The following is a 22818-nucleotide window of genomic DNA, read 5'->3' on the forward strand; positions in this document are numbered from 1 at the left end:
GAGAGTTGATGGGCCATATGGCCTTCTTCTACATTGTAGGGATTCTATGATTACAGGCTAACAAGACTAGGATGTAGCTGGAGCTGCTCTGAGATGCTTAACATTCATCTCCTCTCAGTAGGTGATGTTACCATAATATTATTCCTTACGCACATGCTCAGTAGTTATCATTGCAATTAACCCTTTATTCTACTACAGAGCTATCAAATGAGCCATACTTACATTGGGAAGGGAGGGGTTTAATAAAACACGCACAATTATCACCCCTAAAGGTTACCCTCCACTCTGCGCGTGAAGTTAATTTCTCTGTACACTGACCACTGTTTAGCGGAGGCTAAACAATTAAGAAAGAATGTCCTTTGGGCCAGAAAATGATGTGCCGCACTTCCTGCCCTCTTTTGAAATGAACCTCCTGTTTGCTTCAGGCAGACGCAAAAGTATTCCCCGCCCCAAATATGTACAGTGCAACAAATGATGGCAGTACCTGCCTGCTGGTGATAACGCTTTATAGTTTTAGAGAGGGATAGAGACAGACACTCCCTCCATCAAGGTGCAACCAAGTATTTCTCTTTAAAACCATATGGCTCACCATCTGTATCTTTAGTTGCTCATCAGTGTGTGTAGTCAACCAACTAGTTCAGTCTCCAACCATATGTAGCACCTGAATCAATAATTCACTTACTGGCTATCCTTGTGGATTAACCCTTTCAACCCCACCCTTGCATATTAGCCTGTGGATTTCCCTTTTTTCAGAATTCAGATCCCACCAGGACAGAAACTGGGTCCGCCCAGCACCACCCCGATTCCTCTCTGGTTCAGCTACCCCCAGTGACAATCCCACCATACCACCTGCCTTCCCACAAATGGGAATGCCAGATGGGAGTGAGCCATTTCAGAATCAGGTTTAAAGAAGAAAAAACTTGTCTATGGATCTATAAATAGGGAGCGGGTGGCTAAGGTAAATGTGGGACATCTGCTGAAAGAGGCGGGTGAATTGATAACAGCAAAGGAACGGCGGATATGCTAAATGCATTTTTGCATCAGTCCTCACTGTGGAATATATTGCAAATATCTTTACACAGAAACATAGAGAAACATAGAAACTAGAAGCAGGAGTAGGCCATTCAGTCCTTCGAGCCTGCTCCACCATTCATCTTGATCATGGAAGATCATCAAATTCGATATCCCCCTTTCCCCTATATCCCTTTACTCCTTTAGCCCCAAGAGCTGTACCTAATTTCTTGTTGAAATCAGACAACGTTTTGGCCTCAACTACATTCAGTGGTAGTGAATTCCATACATTCACCATTCTCTGGGTGAAGAAATTTCTCCTCACCTCAGTTTTAAAAGGTTTACCCCTTATTCTCAAACTATGACCCCTAGTTCTGGATTCCCCCACCATTGGAAACATTTTTTTCTGAATCGATCCTGCCTAACCCTGTTAGAATTTTATAAATTCCTATGAGATCCCCTCTCACTGTTCTAAACTCCACTGAATATGATCCTAACTGACTTAAGCTCTCTTCATAAGACAGACCTGTCATCCCAGGAATCAGTCTGGTAGGCCTTCATTGTACTCCCCCCATAGCAAGGACACCCTTCCTCAGATAAGGACACCAAAACTGTACATGTGTGGCCTCACCAATGCCCTATACAATTGCAGCAAAGCATCTCTATCCCTATACTCAAATCATCTTGCTACGAAAGCCAACATACCATTTGCCTTCTTTACTCCCTGCTGTACCTGCACGCTTACTTTCAGCGACTAATGTATGAGGACTCCAAGGTCTCATTGAGTATCCACCTCCCTCAATTTACACCCGTACAAGTAATAATCTGTCTATTATTGCTACCAAAGTGAGTAACTTCACATTTATCAACATTATACCCTATGTGCCATGCAGATACCCATATACTCAGCCCACCCAAATCACGCTGAAGCATCCCTGCATCCTCCTCACAGATACAGAATTGCCAGTGTTGAACAGTAAGAAGTCTCACAACACCAGGTTAAAGTCCAACAGGTTTATTTGATAGCACCAGCTTTCGGAGCATCACTCTTTTATCTCCCGGTGAAGGAACAGTGGTCCAAAAGCTCGTGCTACCAAATAAACCTGTTGGACTTCCTCCTCACAGCTCACCCTCTCACCCAACTTTGTATCATCTGCAAGTTTGAAGATACTACATTCAGTTCCTTCTTCTAAATCGTTAATAAATAATGTGAATAGCTGGAGTCCTAGCACAGATCCCTGCGGAACCCCACTAGTCACCAACTGCCAATCAGAAAAAGATTCATTTATGCCAACTCTTTGCCATCTTTCTTTCCATCTCAAGGCATTATCTGCCATCTTATGTGCTTTAACTTTACATAGTAGTCTGTGATGTGAGACCTTGTCGAATGCCTTCTGAAAGTCTAAAAAAGCCACTGATTCTCCTCAGCCAATCCTACTAGTTACATTCTCAAACAATTCCAATAGATTTGTCAAGCATGATTTCCCTTTTGTAAATCCTTGCTGACTTTGTCTGATTATACCACTGCCTCCCAAATGCCATGTTATGAAATCCTTTACAGCTTCAAATAGACTGATTTCAAATAACATGGTAAAGTGCACAAAAATCCCAATCACAAGGGATAGAGTCTGAGAAACCCACAGGGTTCAAGGCGGTTAAGTTGTCAGGATTTTAATGGAAGTGGATGCATAGATAATGGATCCATTGACTGAAATTATTTGTGACTGGCAGATTCTGGGAGGGTTAATATTGGACAACAGCCAATGTGACATCCTTGTTCAAACAGGGAGAAAGGAAGAAGGAAGTAACTATGGGTCAGCTAGTTTAACATCTATTATTGGCAAGATGTTGGAGTCTCTAACCAAAAAGGAAATAGCTAATCATTTCGGAAAGTTGAATATAATCAAATCTAGTCAACATGGTTTTATTAAAGGTAAATCATGCTTGGAAAATTTGCACAAATTCTTTGAGGCTGTAACAGGGAGAGTAGATAGAGGGGAACCTGTAGATGTAGTGTATTTAGATAAGAGGCTGGCACATGAAATGAAACCCATGGAATTGGAGGAAGTATATTAGCATGGATTAAACCTGGCTGTCAAATAGAAGTCATGATGTGGAGATGCCAGCGTCGGACTGGGGTAAACACAGTAAGAAGTCTGACTATCAAATAAATCTGTTGGATATAAACCTGGTGTTGTCAGAATTCTTACTGAGTCAAATAGAAAACAGAGAGATGAAATGAATGGTCACTTTTCAGAGTATAACTAGTGGAGTACCGCAGGGATCAGTTCATGGCCCACAATTGTTCACTATTTACATTAATAACCTGGAGGAAAGAACAGAATGTAAGGTTTCCAAATTTGTCAATGATACAAAGGTAGGTGGAAGGACATGTTGTGATGAAGATGTGATTCTGCAACAGGATATAGATAGACTGGTGACTGGGGGAAACCTGGCCAAATGGGGTTTAATGTGGGGAAGTGTGAAGTCATGCACGTTGGTGGGAGGAATCAAAAGGCAAACTGTTGTCTAAATGGACAGAGGCTGCAGATGAGTGAAGTACAAAGAGATCTAGGTGTTCACATATACGATCCTGAGGGGGCTTGACATGGTAGAAGGCACAATGTTTTCATTCATGGGTGAGTCTCGAACAAGATAAGATAGCTACCAGACAAAGGTCAGGTCATTTAAAACTGAGGGGCATTGAAATTTCTTCTTGCAGAAGGTGGTGAATCTATGGAATTCTCTGTCTCACAGGATGGTGGAGGCTGGATCATTAGATGTATTAAAGTGGAGGTAGATGAATATTTGATAGGTTAAGGAATAGAGTGTGATGGAGAAATGGCACAGAAAAGGAGTTGAGACCGGCGTTGATCATCCATGATTGTATTGAATGCGGGGGGCAGAATTGAAGGGGCTGGTGGCCAACTCCTGCTTCTGTTTCATGTGTTCTGTATTCTATACTGGACACATGTAAAGAAACTGCAATAGCATTTTAGATAAATAATATATTAACCAGAGGTGCTTATTAAAATCTGCCTTGTAACTCAAGCTCATCCTTAGCTATATTTATTACAACAACAATGTGTATTTATATACTACCCATTTAATGTAGTATAACATCCCTACTATGATCCATTGGGATGAAACACTGGATTTCATAAGCCTGTGGGATATAAATTTTGGATGGCTCCATGATGGGCCCAGGAGGCTCTAAAGGAGTGACCCACACCCCAGCACCCCCACCTTTGCTTGCTACCAGCATGTACTGGGAAACCCCCTGGGCTGTTTAAATCTCCTAGACACTGGCCGCGTTGGACTGGGGTAAACACAGTAAGAAGTCCTTTCCTCTCGCCAGCCTTCCCAGGATGAGACCCTTAGGTTTGCATTAATTGCCACTTGAAGGTAGACTCTCCTCCCACTTGCCCCTGCTGTTGATAAACGTGTGGTGGGTGCCTGGGCAGGGGCCGGTGGGTGGTGAACTGGCTTCCCACTGGATTTAACAAGGCATCGCCCAGCCCCCATCCAAAATGACCCTCACTCCTTCCTTCAAATCCTTAGGCAGAGGAGAATAAAACCCAGTTCATTGCCAGACAAAGGCAGAGAGCAGTTGGTGGTGAGTAATTAAATCAGCAGCAGCCAGAGGCCAGAGTTATCTTCAATAAACGTTATGGCCTGACTGCAATTATCTCCTCTTGATGAGTACAGGATATCAAAGGTGATGAAATATTAGCATATAAAAATGTCAATATTCAGAAGATAAAAAAGGTAAGAACACTTGTTGCATAAACAGATGAATTTGAGCGTTCAGGGAGAACGCACGCCATAGTTCAGGCTTCCCAATCCCCAGTTATGTTCTGAGTGGGAACAATACAAGTGGTAAATGGACCCGCCACGGACAAGATAGATCTCAGTGTGATTCTTCCACAAAATTGGTTCAAAGGAGCAAAAGACACAGATGGCAATAGTATTGAGAAGAATTGTGCAGTTTTAGCTTTGCGAAACCTTTACTTCCCGCTTAAGCCCCACCACAAATCTAGTACAAAGTTTACCCTAAATTTAATTGAGCGTAGATGGGATGAGCAGATTTGACGATTACAAGGAGGGGTACAAGTTCAAGGTAAGGCAGGAAATGTTCAGTAGAGATGTGCAGGAGGTTTTTTTTACACAGAGGACCTGGAATGCACTGCCAAGTGAGGTGAGGTTAACAACATTGAAGACTTATCTGGATAGGCACACAAAGAGATGGGGAATCGAGGGATAGAGCAGTTACTTTAGATAGGACAAAATGATTGGCGCAGGCTTGGAGGGCCAAAGGGCCTGTTCCTGTGCTGTACTATTCTTTGTTCTTTGTTCTAATCTGGAGTCTCCCTCCGTATCAAATCCGCCAAACTCTGCTATCCTAATCCTCTATTGAAAGGAAAGAGATTGGATTGAAATACCTCGGTATAATGAGTTAAGTCTGTGGATAAAGACCTTTTCCCAGATGAACTATTGCACTGTTTTCAGTAATATTAAAACAGATTTCGAAAGCTCAATGCCTGCCCCACCTCCTTCAGAGGAGAGCAGATGTAATTAAAATGAACACAAGGCTCGAGTATCATTATTTATTCAATCTGATTGCTTTGGTGCCTCCTAGCTGGCTGCTTACTATTATGTGGAATTCACATGGGTGGGTAAATTATCTGCCCGCGTCTCACCAAGCCTTTGAACAACAAGGATTCAGGTGGGTGAGGGTGTGAGACAGCAAGTGAAATTTACGAACCCGCAAGTCTTATTACCTAGAATTCCAGCTTAGGCAAGTTGTTGACCTGTAAAAAACAGCAAACTGTCTCTGATCTGTCAATATTTGCTTACGTCCAGGGTAATTAGTAAAAATTTGACTCACTTATGGATCTATCTTTCCCCTTCATTTTAAATAGAATAATGGCTGGATGAACAATGGTATGTTTTATATTAATGTTTGAAGCAGTAGGCCAGGAACCCAGGTTCGATTCCAGCTTCGGGTGACTGCCTGCACATTCCCCCCTTGCCTGCGTTGGTTTCCTCCCACAGACCAAAAATGTGCAGGTTAGGTTGATTGGCCACACTAAATTGCTTCTTAGTGTCCAAAGGTGAGCAGTTTAGAGGGATTAGCGAGGTCAATATGTGGGCTTGCGGGTTGGAGAGGCTATGGGAATAGGGCCTGGGTGGGATTGTTGTTGGTGCAGGCTCAATGGGCCAAATGACCTCCTTCTGTACTATAGGGACTCGCTGATTCTATGAAACATGGCAGCCAGAGAGTGCGCTGCAAGCTCTCACAACAAGGTAATGAATTAAATGACCTCAGCAACGATTTTAACTGTTGGCTGAGGGATAAATGTCACTGAGGATATCAGGAAAGCTCTCCAGTCCTTCTTTGATTAGAATTGTGAGATTTTGCTACTTCCACAGGGGCTCCAAGCCATGAAGAGCCCATAGACTTTGACATGGCCAAAAGATCCAGCAGAAAAACCCGATCCCAATAAAGATGCAGCCTCCTCCCCCTCGCGACACCCCAGGGGTCAGTGCTGGGGCCTCAGCTTTTTACCATTTATATAGATGATCTGGAGGAGGGAACCGAGTGTAGGGTGTCGAAATTTGCTGATGACACCAAGATTGGGGGAACGGCAAATTGTGCGGAGGGTGTGGAGAGTCTGCAGAAGGATCTAGATAGGCTGGGCGAATGGGCCAGGAAATGGCAAATGGAATTTAATGTTGGCAAGTGTGAGATGGTCCACTTTGGTAGGAAGAATGGTAGGAAGGACTATTACTTACGGGGCGAAAAACTGCAGCAGGCGACGGTGCAGAGGGACCTCGGGGTCCTTGTGCATGAGTCGCAAAAACCCAGCTTGCAGGTGCAGCAGGTGGTCAGGAAGGCAAATGGGATGCTGGCCTTCATAGCGAGGGGGATTGAATATAAAAGTAGGGAGGTCTTGCTGCAGCTGTATAGGGCATTGGTGAGGCCGCAGCTGGAGTACTGTGTGCAGTTTTGGGCACCGCACCTGCGCAAAGATATTTTGGCCTTGGAGGGAGTGCAGAGGAGGTTTACTAGGCTGATACCGGAGTTGAGGGGGTTGAGCTATGAGGAAAGGCTGAATAAACTGGGCTTGTACTCGTTAGAGTTTAGAAGAATGAGGGGAGATCTCATTGAGACATATAAGATGATGAATGGGATGGATAGGATAGAGGTGGAAAGACTCTTCCCGCTCAAAAAAGACAGTAGGACTAGGGGGCACAGCCTAAAGATAAAAGGGGGACGGTTTAGAACGGAGTTGAGGAGGAACTTCTTCACCCAAAGGGTGGTGAATCTCTGGAATTCTCTACCCGTTGAAGTGGTGGAGGCTGCCTCGCTAAATATTTTTAAGACACGGGTTGATGGGTTTTTGATAAGAGAGGGGATTAAGGGTTATGGGGAGAGGGTGGGAAAGTGGAACTGAGCAGCGACAGATCAGCCATGATCTTATTGAATGGCGGGGCAGGCTCGAAGGGCTGGATGGCCTACTCCTGCTCCTATTTCTTATGTTCTTATGTTCTTATGTTCAACCACCTTCACCCCCACCCCCCGCGTCCTCCCCGGGTCTGTGGCAGCACTCCTGCCTCTGTGTCCAAAAGTCATGCACTGAAGACCCATTCCAGATACATGGGGAGGACACCTCGAGTATCACTCGAGTATCAGTACAGGAATAAATGCAGTGTCAGAGGATGCCATCTTTTAGATTAGACATTGAACCTAGGCCTTGCTCTCTTAGATGGATGTACTTTATTGTCTGTAAAGCACTTTAGGACACCACCACTCACCCCTCCCCCCTCCCCCGCCAAACCACTAAAGGTTGTGAAAGGTGAGTTATTGATTATTCCACCAACCCCAAATGCCCATTTCTTATCTATGAAGTGATTTTGCGATTTTAAAGGTTTTTTTTAATGCAACTTGTTATTAAGAACAATACAGCACAGGAACAGGCCCTTCGGCCCACCAAACCTGTGCCAATACATGCTTTCTATCCCTCTGTTCACCTCCAGTTCCACTTTGAATGTAGCTAATGTGCCTGCTTCCACCACCTCCCCTGGCAGAGCGTTCCAGGCACCCGCCACTCTCTGTGTGAAAAACTTTCCCGCACGTCTCCCGTGAACTTGCCCCCTCTCACCTTAAATCTGTACAGTTCCCTCCCTCCAGAAAAAGGGAAGGAGTGTGATAAAAAGCTGTTCTAGTCTATTTGCGTCTTAGATCAAACTGGTCTGAGAGTTCCCATCGTTCCTGTTGTTCGAATTGGCTGTGATTCTGCCTCCTGCTTTGAGCTCAGATAAACCAAGAAACTGGAGCTAATAAGCTTAACTCTGTGTCAGTATTTCTGTAACACTCGGAACAGGAGTAATTTCCCCACAGTGTCTGTGGGGAGAGGAGCTCGAGCCCCAGTATTAGCTCACCGGGAGTCACAGCATCCTTCTGCATTAGCCCGGGTAACAAGAAGCTATCGACAAGAGTTCAATATTACAATCAGCAGACCAGTATGCAAGGATTTTTTTGAGGTTTCGCAATGACTGGCTCAGGGTGAAAAATGAACACAGCCAATGTGTAACAATGGGTCACATGTGGCATGTTACACTCATGCTCGAATGAGGTTTGAGTGACAACCACTCCATCAAGATTAGGGAAGGCCGTTCCCCTTCAAACACAAAGAATGATCACCAGCGAGGCACCAAGCAGGCTCAGACAGGATAATCCAAGGACAAAAGCAGCACCAGGAAGAGACATTGATTGAGGTCACAGTAGATAGTTCATCTTGAATAAGGACTCGGTGAATGTACATACCACACACGTACATACAGACATACACAAGTGCATACAGACACACTCGCATGTGCATATGCACACACCACACACACTCACACGCCTGTTTATACTGCCTTTCTTAAAACTTCTAAATTAACAGTGGCAGTTTGCACTTTGTTACCAGTTTCTAATTCTCAATAATGCGCTGAAGCAGAAACTGCTGGCCACAGGTCAGAACTATTTGTCAATAAATTGATAATCTTATTTGGGCAGATCACTGTGGGGAAATAGAAATGTCGCTCTGAAACGGTAAGGAATACTCCTCTAAGAGTCAGTCAGGATAGCGCACGGAGAGTTTTACCCTGGGACCTACCCTTGCAGTGTTTTACCTTGATGTGTGTGACACCACGTTGAGTCTTCGGTTCGGCCAGTACCAAGTTCATCCACTCCAGACCACAGACTTGTGGTAGTTTTCCTTGTGATCTGCCCAGTGTAAATGCATTCTCCAACTGAGGGATAGATTATAGGCTGGAGTTATCGTACATGATGTGGCGCCAAGATGGGTACAACAGTTGGCCTCACCCTCCCTGGGTAAGAAAGTAAAAATTCTTTCCAAGTTCCCAACTATTTTCTAAATCACACAACATTTGGGCATCAACTATTTTCTGTGGTGGTGAATTCCACACATTCACCAACCCCCTTTGGGTGAGGCAATTTCTCCTCACCTCAGCTCTAAAAGGTTTACTCCTTATCTTCAAACTATGACCCCTAATTAGAAACTAGAAGCAGGAGTAGGCCATTCGGCCCTTTGAGCCTGCTCTGCTATTTATTATGATCAAGGATGATGATCAAATTCAATATCCTGATTCCCTCCCCTTCCCCCCATATCCCTTTTACCCCTTTAGTGTTTTGTCATTTTACTTCCTTCTTAGAAGTACATGGGTGCGAGCGCTGAGTGAGGACATTTTCTCTCTGTGCTGTGATGGCTCCTGCAGCTAAATAGCTTGCTCAAACAGCAAAGAAGAGTACAGCACAGGAACAGGCCCTTCGGCCCACCAAGTCTGTGCTGACACAGATGCCTCTACATTGTCCATATCCCTCTATTCCCTGTCTGTTCATGTATCTCCAGATGCCTCTTGAATGTTGTTGTAGAATCTGCTTCCACCACCTCCTCTGGCAGTGCATTCCAGGCATCGACCACCCTCTGTGTGAAAGACTTGCCCCTTACATCACTTTTAAACTTTCCCCCTCTCACTCTTAACCTATTCCCCCCAATAATTGACCCTTCAACCTTAGGAAAAAGACTGACTATCCACTCTACCCAAGCCTGTCATAATCTTGTAAACCTGTATCAGGTCCCCTCCTCATCCTCCGACGCTCCAATGAAAACAATCCATGTTTCTTCATAGTCCATATCCTCCAAACCAGGCAACATCCTGGTAAATCTGTCCTGCACCCTTTCCAATGCATCAATAATCCTTCCAGTAGTGAGGTAACCAGAGATGTACACAGTACTCCAAGTGTGGCCTAACAAGTGTGGTCTTATACAGCTGACGCCACCTAGGTTCACACACATAAACAATGGCCACCTGCAGAAGGGTGACTGATATCCATCAGAATTGGGAGGTGAAAACATCTGGCTGAAAAACCAGTAAAACCAACACAGCCTGTTGCGTTTTGGCCTACTCAATGCATACTGTGCAATAAGCAGTGTTACACCCAGCTCATGAAATGCTCTGCAGCCAAATCTATTACCCATTGTGTTCCAGAGCACAGTGATTCAGGTAACACTGAGAAAAAAGTATATATTTTTCACATCTACTCTTCCACAAATAACATTTGATAGAAAATTATCTTGGAAACTGGAACTGAGTGGCACGGTGGCACAGTTAGCACTTATGCTTCTGAGCACCAGCGACGCAGGTTCGATTCCCGGCTTGGGTCACTGACTGTGCAGAGACTGCACATTCTCCCTGTGTCCGTGTGGGTTTCCCTCCGGGTGCTCCGGTTTCCTCCTACAGTCTAAAAGACATGCTGGTTAGGTGCATTGGCCATGCTAAATTCTCCCTCAGTGTACCCGAACAGGTGCCCGAGTGTGGTGACTAGGGCAGTTTCACAGTAACTCTCTTGCCGTGTTAATGTAAGCCGACATGTGACACTAATAAATAAACTTTAAAACAAAAGTTGTCTTGCCTTGCTCCCTGCCTTAGTGCCGTTCTCCCTCTCTCTCACATTCCCTCTTCTTCTCCTGTTGCTTAAGTAGGCAGGAAATCTATAAGCCCTCAGTTCCTCCTTGCTGTCGGCATGTGTAAGCCCTCAGTCTCTACAGTAAGCCTAGTTGTAACACTAATAAATAAAATTTAAAACTTTAAAATCTTGTCAACTTGCCACAGTGGTGCTTCACGATAGACCTCATGCTGTGATCAGCTGAGCCAGACAATGTAGTTTGCCTGCTTCCTGTGCCGTCCGAGGCGGGTTGATTGATTTACTGGCAGTGGTTGGCTATCCATAGATCCACTCAATCGTTCTCATCTCCAACGCTGTCAGAGCCCTCTGAACTAAGTCATGCCTCAAAGGGTCAAGGATCAATAAGCAATTGTTTCAATTCGGCTTTGGGTATTCACAGAAGCAGCAATTCTACTTGGCCTTTTGAAGTATCCTGAGCAACAGCCTTAAACCCTTCGGTAAGAGTTTGGCTCCAACTTCTAGGTAATTGGCCAGATGTCTGGGGGGCGGGCGGTGGTGGGTGAGGCTTTAGACTGTTTCTAATGAGGGCTGGATAATGAGTAAACCCATGATGGCTGAAGTTGGCTAAGGTCAGCAATTGGCCTGGTGCTTAATCTCAGATCAGGGTTATTACTGTAGCTCTGGTTCAATACTTCATTCCTTGCACCTATTGGATCAGTTCAATATGCTATTATTAGCAAGAAGCATCAAGCTGAGTGGCATGTTTTTTTTTCCCTTTGTTTTGTAATCCCTGCTATCCAGGCAGGTTGGATTCAGGGAGGTTTGAGACATTTCCAAGTTCCCTCCTGTTTGAATCCAGTCTGCTGTGAAAAGCTAAGTTCGCAGCAACTTCCACTTCCTTTGTTAAATTCCAAAGGGCTGAGCGTCCCCGCAGAAATGGAGCTGTTGCCAATGAGTCTGTGAACAGATTGACTGCTATACTCCTGCTCAGAGCGAAGGTCACTGCCTCCACCAAAGAGGATTATTTTTTAAATGCGTCGAACTGTCATGACCTGAAAGGAAGCATACTCAATAAAGAATGAAAGATTTACACTTGTGAAGTGCCTTTCCCTGCATTAGGATGTCCCAATTCCACCCAATAAAGCACTTTTTAAAGCATGATCACTGTTGTAATGGAAAAACTGCAGCAGATGTATATATGTACACAGCAAGTTCCCACAAATAGCACTGAGAAATGACCAGATATTCTGTTTCTTGGTGTTGGTTGAGGGGTAAACGTTGACCAGAACATTTGGGATATCCTCCCCCCCCCTCTCACTTTTCATTCAAATCATGCCATGGGGTCTTTTTAAAAGTTTATTTATTAGTCTTATATTGAAACTGCAATGAAGATTACTGTGTAATTCCCCTAGTCGCCACACTCCGGTGCCTGTTAGGGTCACTAAACGGCATGTCTTTCAGAATGTGGGAGGAAACCGGAGCACCCGGAGGAAACCCGCACAGACGCAGGGAGAATGTGCAGACTCCGCACAGACAGTGACCCAAGCTGGGAATCGAACCCAGGTCCCTGGTGTTGTGAACAGCAGTGCTAACCACTTTACCCCTTTTTATATCCACCTGGCAGAATCAACTGTCCAAAGTCTCATCTAAAGGCTGGCACCTCTGACAGAGCAGCTCTGCCTCATTACTTTGCTCATTTTACTGGATTTTATCTTCAAGTCTCTGAAGCAAAAGCTACAATTTTGTGACTCAGAAGAGCGAGAATGCTAACTGAACCACAACTGACACCCCAAATTGCATGGACTGGACAAATAGAGCGGCACGGTGGCACAATGGTTCTCACAGCGCCAGGGGCCCAGGTTCAATTCCTGGCTTGGGTCACTGTCTGTGTGGAGTTTGCACATTCTCCTTGTGCCTGCGTGAATTTCCTCCGGGTGCTCTGGTTTCCTCCCACAGTCCGAGAGATGTGCGGGTTAGTTGGGTTGGCCGTGCTAAATTGTCCCTTTGTCCGAAGATGTGTAGGTTAAGAAAGAATGAGTTGACAGCAAGATATTCTCAAGTTCCTTCTTTCTGGCAGTGAAAATCTTCCATCTGGGCCATAAATCGAAGGGAAGATGGGAGGATTAACAAGGAAAAAGGAAGAATTTGTCAATGAGTGAAAAAGACCATGAGGCCGCCATTTTTTTAGCGCAAACAGAAGGAAGTTAAAGAGACGCTGACATATGAATATTTAATTATTAGGACTACAGTGATTACCATAAAATCCCTACAGTGCAGAAGGAGGCCATTCAGCCCATCGAGTCTGCACCAATAACAACCCCAACCCTAACCCTGTTATGCAACATATTTACTCTGTTAATCTTTCTAACCTCCCGCAACACTAAGGGTTAATTTAGCGTGGTCAATAACCCGCACATCTTTTGACTGTGGGAGGAAACCCATGGAGACATGGGGAGAATGTGCAAACTCCACACAGACAATGACACAAGCTAGGAATCGAACCCAGATCCCTGGAGCTCTGAGGTAGCAATGCTAATAACCCACGGAGGCACAGGAGTGTCTAAATGGCCAGTACTTCTTTTCATTCTCTGACACATCACTAAAGCACAGTTTATAATAGGAGTTTTTCAATGTAATATACTTTGCTTGAAAAATAACATCATTTAATTGGCAATAGAATCAGGAAACATTAGGGAAGCTCAGTAGGTCTGGCAGCATCTGCAGACAGAGAAATAAGGTGGAATTTTACAGGCCACCTGTGGGTGGGGGGGAAATGGGCAGTAAACACATACATTAGGGCATTGTGCCAGCTGCAACACATCCACCAACCCCCCCAGCCCTTCCGCGATTTTCTAGGTAGTCAAGAAGATGTTGACAGACCGTCTATCCACAACCCAATTGAGGCCCTGAAGCGGGTATTTAATGTTTGACTAAGAGCTTCATCCGGCAGCCATTCCAATATAATGGGTGACATGAGAGATCTGCGCCAAACGTGTAGCCAGTTGGTTTAACCACGCGAGGTGCTGGCCAGTGAAGGTGGGAATGCATCCTTCTCGGGCTCCCTCTCCCACAATTTTGCTGCCCCACACCCAACTACCTCCCTGCCCAACGTGTCCTCCCCCACCCCCCCCAAGCCAGCTTGGTGGGGCTTGTCAGCCTGATCCCAGTAGGACCTTGGGCTTACCTGAATGCCCTGATCCATTACTGAATGCCGTCTCCTTGGCCTACCTGTAGTACCGGCGGTGACCACCGCCCCAGCTTGGTGCTGCCGTGAGCAGATCTGCCAGCCTCTGATTGGACTTTATGAAGAAGGTTGCCACCCTCCCGGTGGGTGGAATTCCAGCCTCAAACTCATTAAAATACCATCGCCGAAAATATTTAAGTGGGGCGAGTCGACTAAACCAGGGAACCTCTCATTAGAAAAACTCCAGCCCATACTGGGTAGATGTTATGGGTCCCTGCAGGAGGTGGGAGGAATGGGCCAATATAATTTCCGGGATGACCTCCCCGCCAACCTCCTGGTCACCGCTGAGCTGCCCACAATTTTATAGGGGACAGTCAAATTGGCTCACCTGGCTTCAGTCCAACTGAGACCCTTACATGGTCAACTAATGGTCACTTAGGGGCTACTTCACATGCCATGCTCAGCTTTGATGTTGGTTCAGCAAAGATGGGAGAAAATCGGGATAAAATTCCCTTCACCCTGCTCAAGCCTTAACCAGGTTGGAGGGGAGAGATACCTCCATTACCAGTCCCTTTTCAAGATTGGCAACCCACTACCCAGCCCCCTCGATCTGAACACCCTGATGCTCCCTCAAATCATGATCCTCACCCCCACGGCCCATGTCATTTCCTGTCTCCTGAGATTCTGGCGCTCCGACTCCAGGGTACTGTTTGCAGTCCCAGCGAAGGCCAATGGCCCCAGCCAACCACGGTTGGCCAGCAGCAGTCTGAGGGGAGAACTCCACCTGAGTGAGGGGCATCTAGCTCCAGCCAATAAATGCTCCTCGGAGCGTCCCATCAAATGGGCGAGGAGCATCCCTGATCAGCAGGGATGGAAACTCTGCCATCAGAAAGATTCTGTTTCAGGACCATCCAACAGAACTGGGACAAGTTAGAATTGTGATAGTTGTTGAGAAAGTACAGGGGAAGGGGAAGTGGGGAAGGGGAATGGGGAGAGGTGGCACTAGGTGGGGAAGAACGGGGTGAATGACAGAAGAAACTGAATGACTGAAAAACATGATGGTGCAAGTCAAAAGTGGGTGGCAATAAGGCAAATGAACAAACAAATGATTTGATTAATTTTGATTTGGTTTATTATTATCACAGGTATTGGGATACAGTGAAAAATATTGTTTCTTGCACACAGTATAGACAAAACATACCATGCATAGAGAAGGAAACAAGCAAGTGCAGGATGTGGTGTTACAGTCATAGCTAGGGTGTAGAGAAGGATCAACTTAATGCAAGCTAGGTCCGTTCAAAAGTCTGATGGCAGCAGGGAAGAAGCTGTTCTTGAGTCGGTTGGTACATGACCTCAGACTTTTGAATCTTTGGATGGAATGGTGGCTGGAAGAGTGGATGTCAATGGAAACGCACAGTCATTATCAACTGCTGCTGTAAAAAACACAGAACAAAAACAAAGCAAAAGTGCGGACAGAGAACCACGCCAATTAATTGATGTGTACGGATCTGGACTGAAGTTTGTCCCTTGGAGTCTGACATCAAGGTGGCCCTTTAATATAGGATTGAATCAGACTGTCATTGTACACAATCTGGGGTGACACGGTGGCACAGTGCCAGGGACCTGGGTTTGATTCCCACTTGGATCATGTCTGTGCAGAGTCTGTATGTTCTCCCCGTGTCTGTATGGGTTTCCTCCAGGTACTCCGGTTTCCTCCCATAGTCCGAAAGATGTGCTGGTTAGGTTCATTGGCCAAGGTAAATTCTCCTCCAGTGTACCCGACTCAGCACCAGAGCGTGGCAACAGGGGAATTTTCACAGTAACTTCATTGCAGTGTTAACGTAAGCCTACTTGTGACACTAATAAATAAATTTTAAACAATCAGAATCTTGGTTCTGTGATTAGATAGCTGTAGAGTTTAGACCTGATGTTGCTTAGTTGAACAGCAGATTGATTCACAGGAGTCCTGAGAGACATAAAGACATGATTGGCGTCCATAAAAATGTGTGTAGCTATCAATACAGTGTGTTATTTAGCTTGAAAAACAGGTAGTTGTGCTGGGTTATTGGTAAAGGCATTATGGAACTGAGTCACATGGGCCCCTAGAGAAATATTCGTTCAGTGTCAGGTTCAAGCTGACTTGGGCAATGCAATAGTAGCAGCTTCTACAACTGCCCTCTGGTTCTGTTCCTACTTTGGATCACTATCTATTTGGAAATTGGTCAAGAGACGCGACTGAGATCAGCCAAATGGCCAACTATACTCATAATCCCTACAGTGCAGAAGGAGGCTATTCGGTCCATCAAATCTGCACTGACTATCAGACAGAGCATTTTACCCAGGCCCTATCTTTGTATATCCTCACATATTTGGCCCACAAATTCCCCTAACCATTTTGGGGCAATTTAGAATGGCCAATCAATTTAACCTGCACATCTTGGCAGCACGGTGGCACAGTGGTTAGCACTGCTGCCTCACATCGCCAGGCACCCGGGTTCAATTCCAACCTCGGGTCATTGTCTATGTGGAGTGTTCATGTTCTCTCAGTGTCTGCATGGGTTTCCTCCGGGTGCTCCGGTTTCCTCCCACAGTCCAAAGATATGTGGGTTAGGTTGACTGGCCATGTTAAATTGATCCTAGTGTTGGGGGAATTAGCAGGGTAAATATGTGGGGTTATGGGAAAAGGGCCTGGGTGGGATTATAGTAGGTGCAGGTTTGACAGGCCAAATGGCCTCCTTCTGCAGTGTAGGGATTCAATGATCTTTAGACGGTGGGAGGAAACCCACACAGACACAGAAATAACTCCATATAGATAATCAGCCAAGGCTGGAATTGAACCCAGATTGCTGGCACTGTGAGACAGCAGTGTTAACCAGTGTGCCACTGTGCCACCCACTCGCTGATTAGACTCACAAAATGAGGAACTGTTGCTTGAGCAAAATACTGGAGAGTGACAGATGATGTAGAACCAGGTCGTGGAGTAATTCAGCACCATTCGGAGCGGGAAAGGGCACACTGGAGAAAGTATAACAGGGTGTGTAAATACCTGGAGCTATTCGATGACATCCATCTGTTGTGGCATACCCCTTTAAGAGAATGGATCAGGCGACCCAGCACTCAAATTCCAACCTGGGTTGAGCTTGCTTAGTCAGTTTTGTGCTAACTGTGCTAGGAATCAGATGTATTAATAAAGTTTACTACCACTAATCTCATGGTCTTTTATTAATCCCTCTATCAAACATAATAACATCACTCGGCCTGCACTTGTTTTGTTCTAAACAACCGTAATGACTTCAATCAGGCATTGAGGTTGGCCTATTGGAATAGTCCAGGTTTGAGTCCAGGTCACCTTTTGTCAAAGCATTGGTAAAGGGTGATCTGGACTCAAGACATCAGCTCTTTTCTCTCCTTACAGATGCTGCCAGACCTGCTGAGATTTTCCAGCATTTTCTCTTTTGGTTTCAGGGAGTCTTTTCCTTGTATTTAACCGGGCGTGTCAGTTCCTCTGGCACTCCCGAAGGTAGCCCGCTGACTGATAGCACTTTGGGTACTGCTGTTAGAATTGTAAGTGAAGGGATTTTGGTAAAGGGACTTCTGCTTCTGAAGACTTATTATAACAACATTTTGCATTCATCATTGTTGGTTGGGATTTTATCACTAATTCCCGCTCCTCGTTGAAAAGACCAGGTGCATTTTCCAGAAAAATGCGCGACCGTTCTTGAAAGGGATAATGGCTTTGAAAATGAAGTGTCATTATCCCAGGCAGAGAGGCAGCCGAGTGTATCACTTCACGGGATCGTGTACAAGCAATGCAATGTTGTTTTCAGAATACAAGGAGGTTTTCATTATGCAATGAGGTTTTCTAGTGTGCGTTACATTGTCTGCACTGCGTATCAACAAACTGAGAATGTTGTGCCAATTATTTTACTCTGCCTCTTCAGGTGAACACTAACCGCTGCCTGTCTGTGCAGGTTGACACTGAAGAGCCCCAAGCAGGAAAGGAACAGGGAACTCTCCCAGGTCAACATTGTTCCCTCAATCACAGCTAGCAAAAACAGTTGTTTGCAGTATGTGTAGCTTCCACTGTGTACAAAATGGCTTCCAGTGTAAGTTTATTTGTTATTGTCTCCAATCTGTCAATATTTGCTTCCATCGAAGGTATTCACCATGACAAATTTTACACTTGTGGGACTGCCTTCCTTTTATTCTGAACAAGAGTAATGCCTGGATGAACAACAATAGAGTTTATTTATTAGTGTCATAAGTAGGCTTACATTAACACTGCAATCATAGAATCCTTACAGGCCAGAGGAGGCCCATCGATTCTGCACCGACCACAATCCCACCCAGGCCCCATTCCCCATTCCCGTAACCCACGTATTTACCCAAGTTAGTCCCCCTGATGCTAGGGTCAATTTAGCATGGCCAATCTTTCGGATTGTGGGAGGGAACCGCAGCATCTGGAGGAAACCCACACAGTTACAGGAAGAATGTGTAGACTCTGTATGATGTGGGGATGCCAGCATTGGACTGGGGTAAACACAGTAAGCAGTCTCACAACACCAGGTTAAAGTCCAACAGGTTTATTTGGTAGCAAACATCACAAGCTTTCGGGGCTCTGCCCCTTTGTCAGGTGAGTGGGGAGTTCTGGTCATAAACAGGGCATAGAAAGGCACTCAGTTTACAGAATACTGATTAGAATGCAAGTCTTGACAGCTGATCAAGTCTTAAAGGTGCAGACAATGTGAGTGAAGATAGCATTAGGCATAGGTTAAAGAGATGTGTATTGTCTCCAGACAGTACAGTAAGTGAGATGTTGCAAGCCCAGGCAAGTCACGGGGGTTACAGATATTGCGACATGAATCCAAGATCCCGGTTGAGGCTGTCCTCATGTGTGCGGAACCTGGCTATCAGTCTCTGCTCAGCGACTCTGTGCTGTCGTGTGTCATGAAGGCTGCCTCGGAGAACGTTTACCCAAAGATCAGAGGCCGAATGCCTGTGACCGCTGAAGAGTTCGCCAACAGGAAGGGAACAGTCTTGCCTGGCGATTGTCAGCAGTGTTCATTCATCTGTTGTCATAGTGTCTGCATGGTCTCCCCAGTGTACCATGCCTCAGGACATCCTTTCCTGCAGCGTATCCGGTAGCCAACGTTGGCCGAGTCGCAAGAGTATGTACCGTGTACCTGGTGGATAGTGTTCTCACGTGAGATGATGGCATCCGTGTCGATGATCTGACATGTCTTGCAGAGGTTGCTGTGGCAGGGTTGTGTGTGTCGTGGTCACTGTTCTCCTGAAGGGTGAGTAGTTTGCTGTGGACAATGGTCTGTTTGAGGTTGTACAGCTGTTTGACAGCAAGAAGTGGGGATGTGGGGATGGCCCTGGCACAATGTTCGTTTTCATCAATGACATGTTGTTGTCTTCAATATGTCATTGATGAAGATGAACATCTTGCCAAGGCCATCTCCACACCCTCACTTCTTGCCATCAAACAACCGCACAACCTCAAACAGATCATTGTCTGCAGCAAACTACCCAGCCTTCAGGAGAACAGTGACCACGACACCACGCAATCCTGCCACAGCAACCTCTGCAAGACGTGCTGGATCACTGATACAGATGCCATCATCTCACGTGAGAACACTATCCACCAGGTACAAGGTACATACTCTTGTGACTCGGCCAACATTGTCTACCTGATACGCTGCAGGAAAGGATGTCCTGAGGCATGGTGTGCTGGGGAGACCATGCAGACACTACAACAACAGATGAATGAACACTGCTGACAATTGCCAGGCAAGACTGTTCTCTTCCTGTAGGCAAACTCTTCAGCGGTCAGGGGCATTCGGCCTCTGATCTTAGGGTAAACATGCTCCAAGGCAGCCTTCATGACACACGACAGTGCAGAGTCGCTGAGCAGAAACTGATAGCCAAGTTCTGCACACATGAGGACAGCCTCAACCGGGATCTTGGGTTCATGTCACACTGTTTGTAACCCCCAAGACTTGCCCGGGCTTGCAACATCTCACTTACTGTCCTGTCTGGAGACAATACACATCTCTTTATGCTTAATGCTATCTCCACTCACATTGTCTGCACCTTTAAGACTTGATTAGCTGTCGAGACTCTGCACAGACAGTGACCCGATCCGGGAATCAATCCCGGGTCCCTGGCGCTGTGAGGCAGCATTGCTAAACCACTGTGCCACCGTGCTGCTGTGGCTGCGTTTCGCGGTGATTAATTTCTTGCGAACAATTTGCAGACGTTTGTGTGAGCTGTGAGAAGGCATCACACAAAAGAAAGAAAGGATGTGCCTTTAAACACAATTGAAATTTTCACAAGCCAGTGAATCACTCACCAGAAAAACATCTCACTTAAAAGGAAGCAGAACAGTTTGAGAGATTGTTCTATATTCTGTAAATGATACACAGTGGGATTAAATGATTGATTTCGAGTTCTCAGCAATCACCTTCCTCATAGGGAAAAATAGAGATAATCTCGGTTGTAAATCTAACAGTGTGCTTCCTTCATTAAAGCTGTTTCCCAAAGGTCAAGTACAATTCTCGTTTGCAGTATCAGATTAGGCATATCTGTTCAGCGAAGATGAAAAAAATACAGCAGACCAAAAAAAAAATGACACAGGATGATAAACACGAAGCCAATAATTTTTTTTTCCAAATGGCTATATTGTAAACATCCTGTCAGAGACTATGGGACCTCACACATGGTGGGACTTCAGCATGTTCAGTAATGAGAACATGATTAGAATTCTCTTCCAAAAGACTGAACTCTTTAATAATGTCTGATTGTTTGTACCAGATGCAGAAGACACAGACTGAACACATGCTGAGGCGCAATTGTTCAGGAAAGAATTGTGGAATTGTACAAAGCAGCACCGCAGCATCATGTGCCCCTTTCCAACTCTTTGAGTTAACTATCCCGATTGTTGTAAATAAATGATATAATTTATTGTTTCGTGTCAAACCCATCAGCGATGATGACATTAGTTCTTTCCTCATTAAAGCAGATGAGAGAGAAAGATGGTCTCTGGTTAGTGTGCTTTAGAATAGCACTGACCCAGCTGCCACAATGCACAGCCACATCTCATCCCACTAATGTTCGGGGAGTCGGAGGGGGGGACCCTCATTGTACTTGCTTTCTCACCCTTTCCCTTCCCCCAGGATATTTAGCTTGGGAGGGCTCCTATTATATCCATTCTTTCTTGGCCCAGCCCGGATATTCTGGCTGGCCTTCTCGACGGGATGGTGGGCAGCAGCCTAATCTGTTGCCATAACGACAGTTATTGGTTCAATAGAATCAAAGGTAGTGACAGAAACGCAGGTCCAGTGTTTGTAAGGAGGTGGCGCATCTCAATACTTGCCTGTTTGGAATAAAGAAAGAGATCTCGACTGTGCAGAGCACGTAACGATTCCGCGCTGTGAGCAGTGTCCAGGTGTTGTAGGCCGGCAACATGTTTTACAAATTGTGCTGCAGTTCAGGGGGTGATTACAGAACCGCGGCGCAGCAAAAGCCTTGACACCTCCATGTGAGTTTTTCTCACCAAAAATGCTACCGCTATTTCATAACCAAGCACCCTGACATGGGGGGACAAAGCTGACGCCTTTCTCTTTCAATGGCCATCAAAGCTCAAAAGACTGACCTCCACTCACCACCCACCCACCCGTCCACAACACCACACCACCCCCCCCCCCCCCCCCCACAAAAAGACCCTTCGCCACCCACCCACACTGCCCCCTCCGCCACCCCCCGGCCCACCCCCATCCCTCGTGTTTGCTGCCTCTCACGATGGTGTACACAGGTTTTGCCAAATGTGCTTTATGTTTAGAAATGTAATGACGGGCATTCACAAAACACGTAATTCTGCAGGACCTACCGGTGGGGGAAGGGTTAATCGCCCGCAGGTTCATAAAATGGACTCAATGGGCACTCCTCCCATGGTGGAACATGGCACTTTGTGTTCTCAATGCCTCTGAGCTTTAGCAGCCAGTTCCTGAGTAGGTCCTTGGCGTGACAGTTAGTAGGTTTCCTGAATCCCTGTCAAATGTCAGATGCCACGTAAATTTCAGGACTTGCTTGTCATTTCATGATTTATAGGCAAATGGTTGCAAAGATCGAGCTAACAAAACAGTGGTTTCCCCTACATGGACGGTAATAATGTTTTATTGGGCACATTAAAGTTATTGCACCAACATACCAACAGTACAGAGCCTGTGTCTTCCAAAGGTTGCTACGCTGAGGAGAATTGAAGGACGTACTGCAATGGAGAGTCCATGCTACTCGATGCCATATAGAAGCAACACAATAGTGACTTCACAATGCATTAAACAAAGAACAAAGAGAAGTAGCTGATTTGATTTGGTTTATTATTGTCACATGTATTAGTATACAGTGTGGAGTATTGTTTCTTGGCACTATACAAACAAAACATACTGTTCATACAGAAAGAAACGAGAGACTGCAGAATGTAGTGTTATAGGGTGTAGAGAAAGATCAACTTAATGAGAGGTCAGTCCATTCAAAAGTCTGATGGCAGCAGGGAACAACCTGTCCTTGAGTTGGTTGGTACATGTCCTCAGAATTTTGTTATCTTTTTCCTGATGGAAGAAGGTGGAAGAGAGAATGCCCA

This window comes from Carcharhinus amblyrhynchos, chromosome 1 (assembly GCF_965287045.1).
Source record: "Carcharhinus amblyrhynchos chromosome 1, sCarAmb.v2.hapA, whole genome shotgun sequence".
NCBI classification, from domain to species: domain Eukaryota; kingdom Metazoa; phylum Chordata; class Chondrichthyes; order Carcharhiniformes; family Carcharhinidae; genus Carcharhinus; species Carcharhinus amblyrhynchos.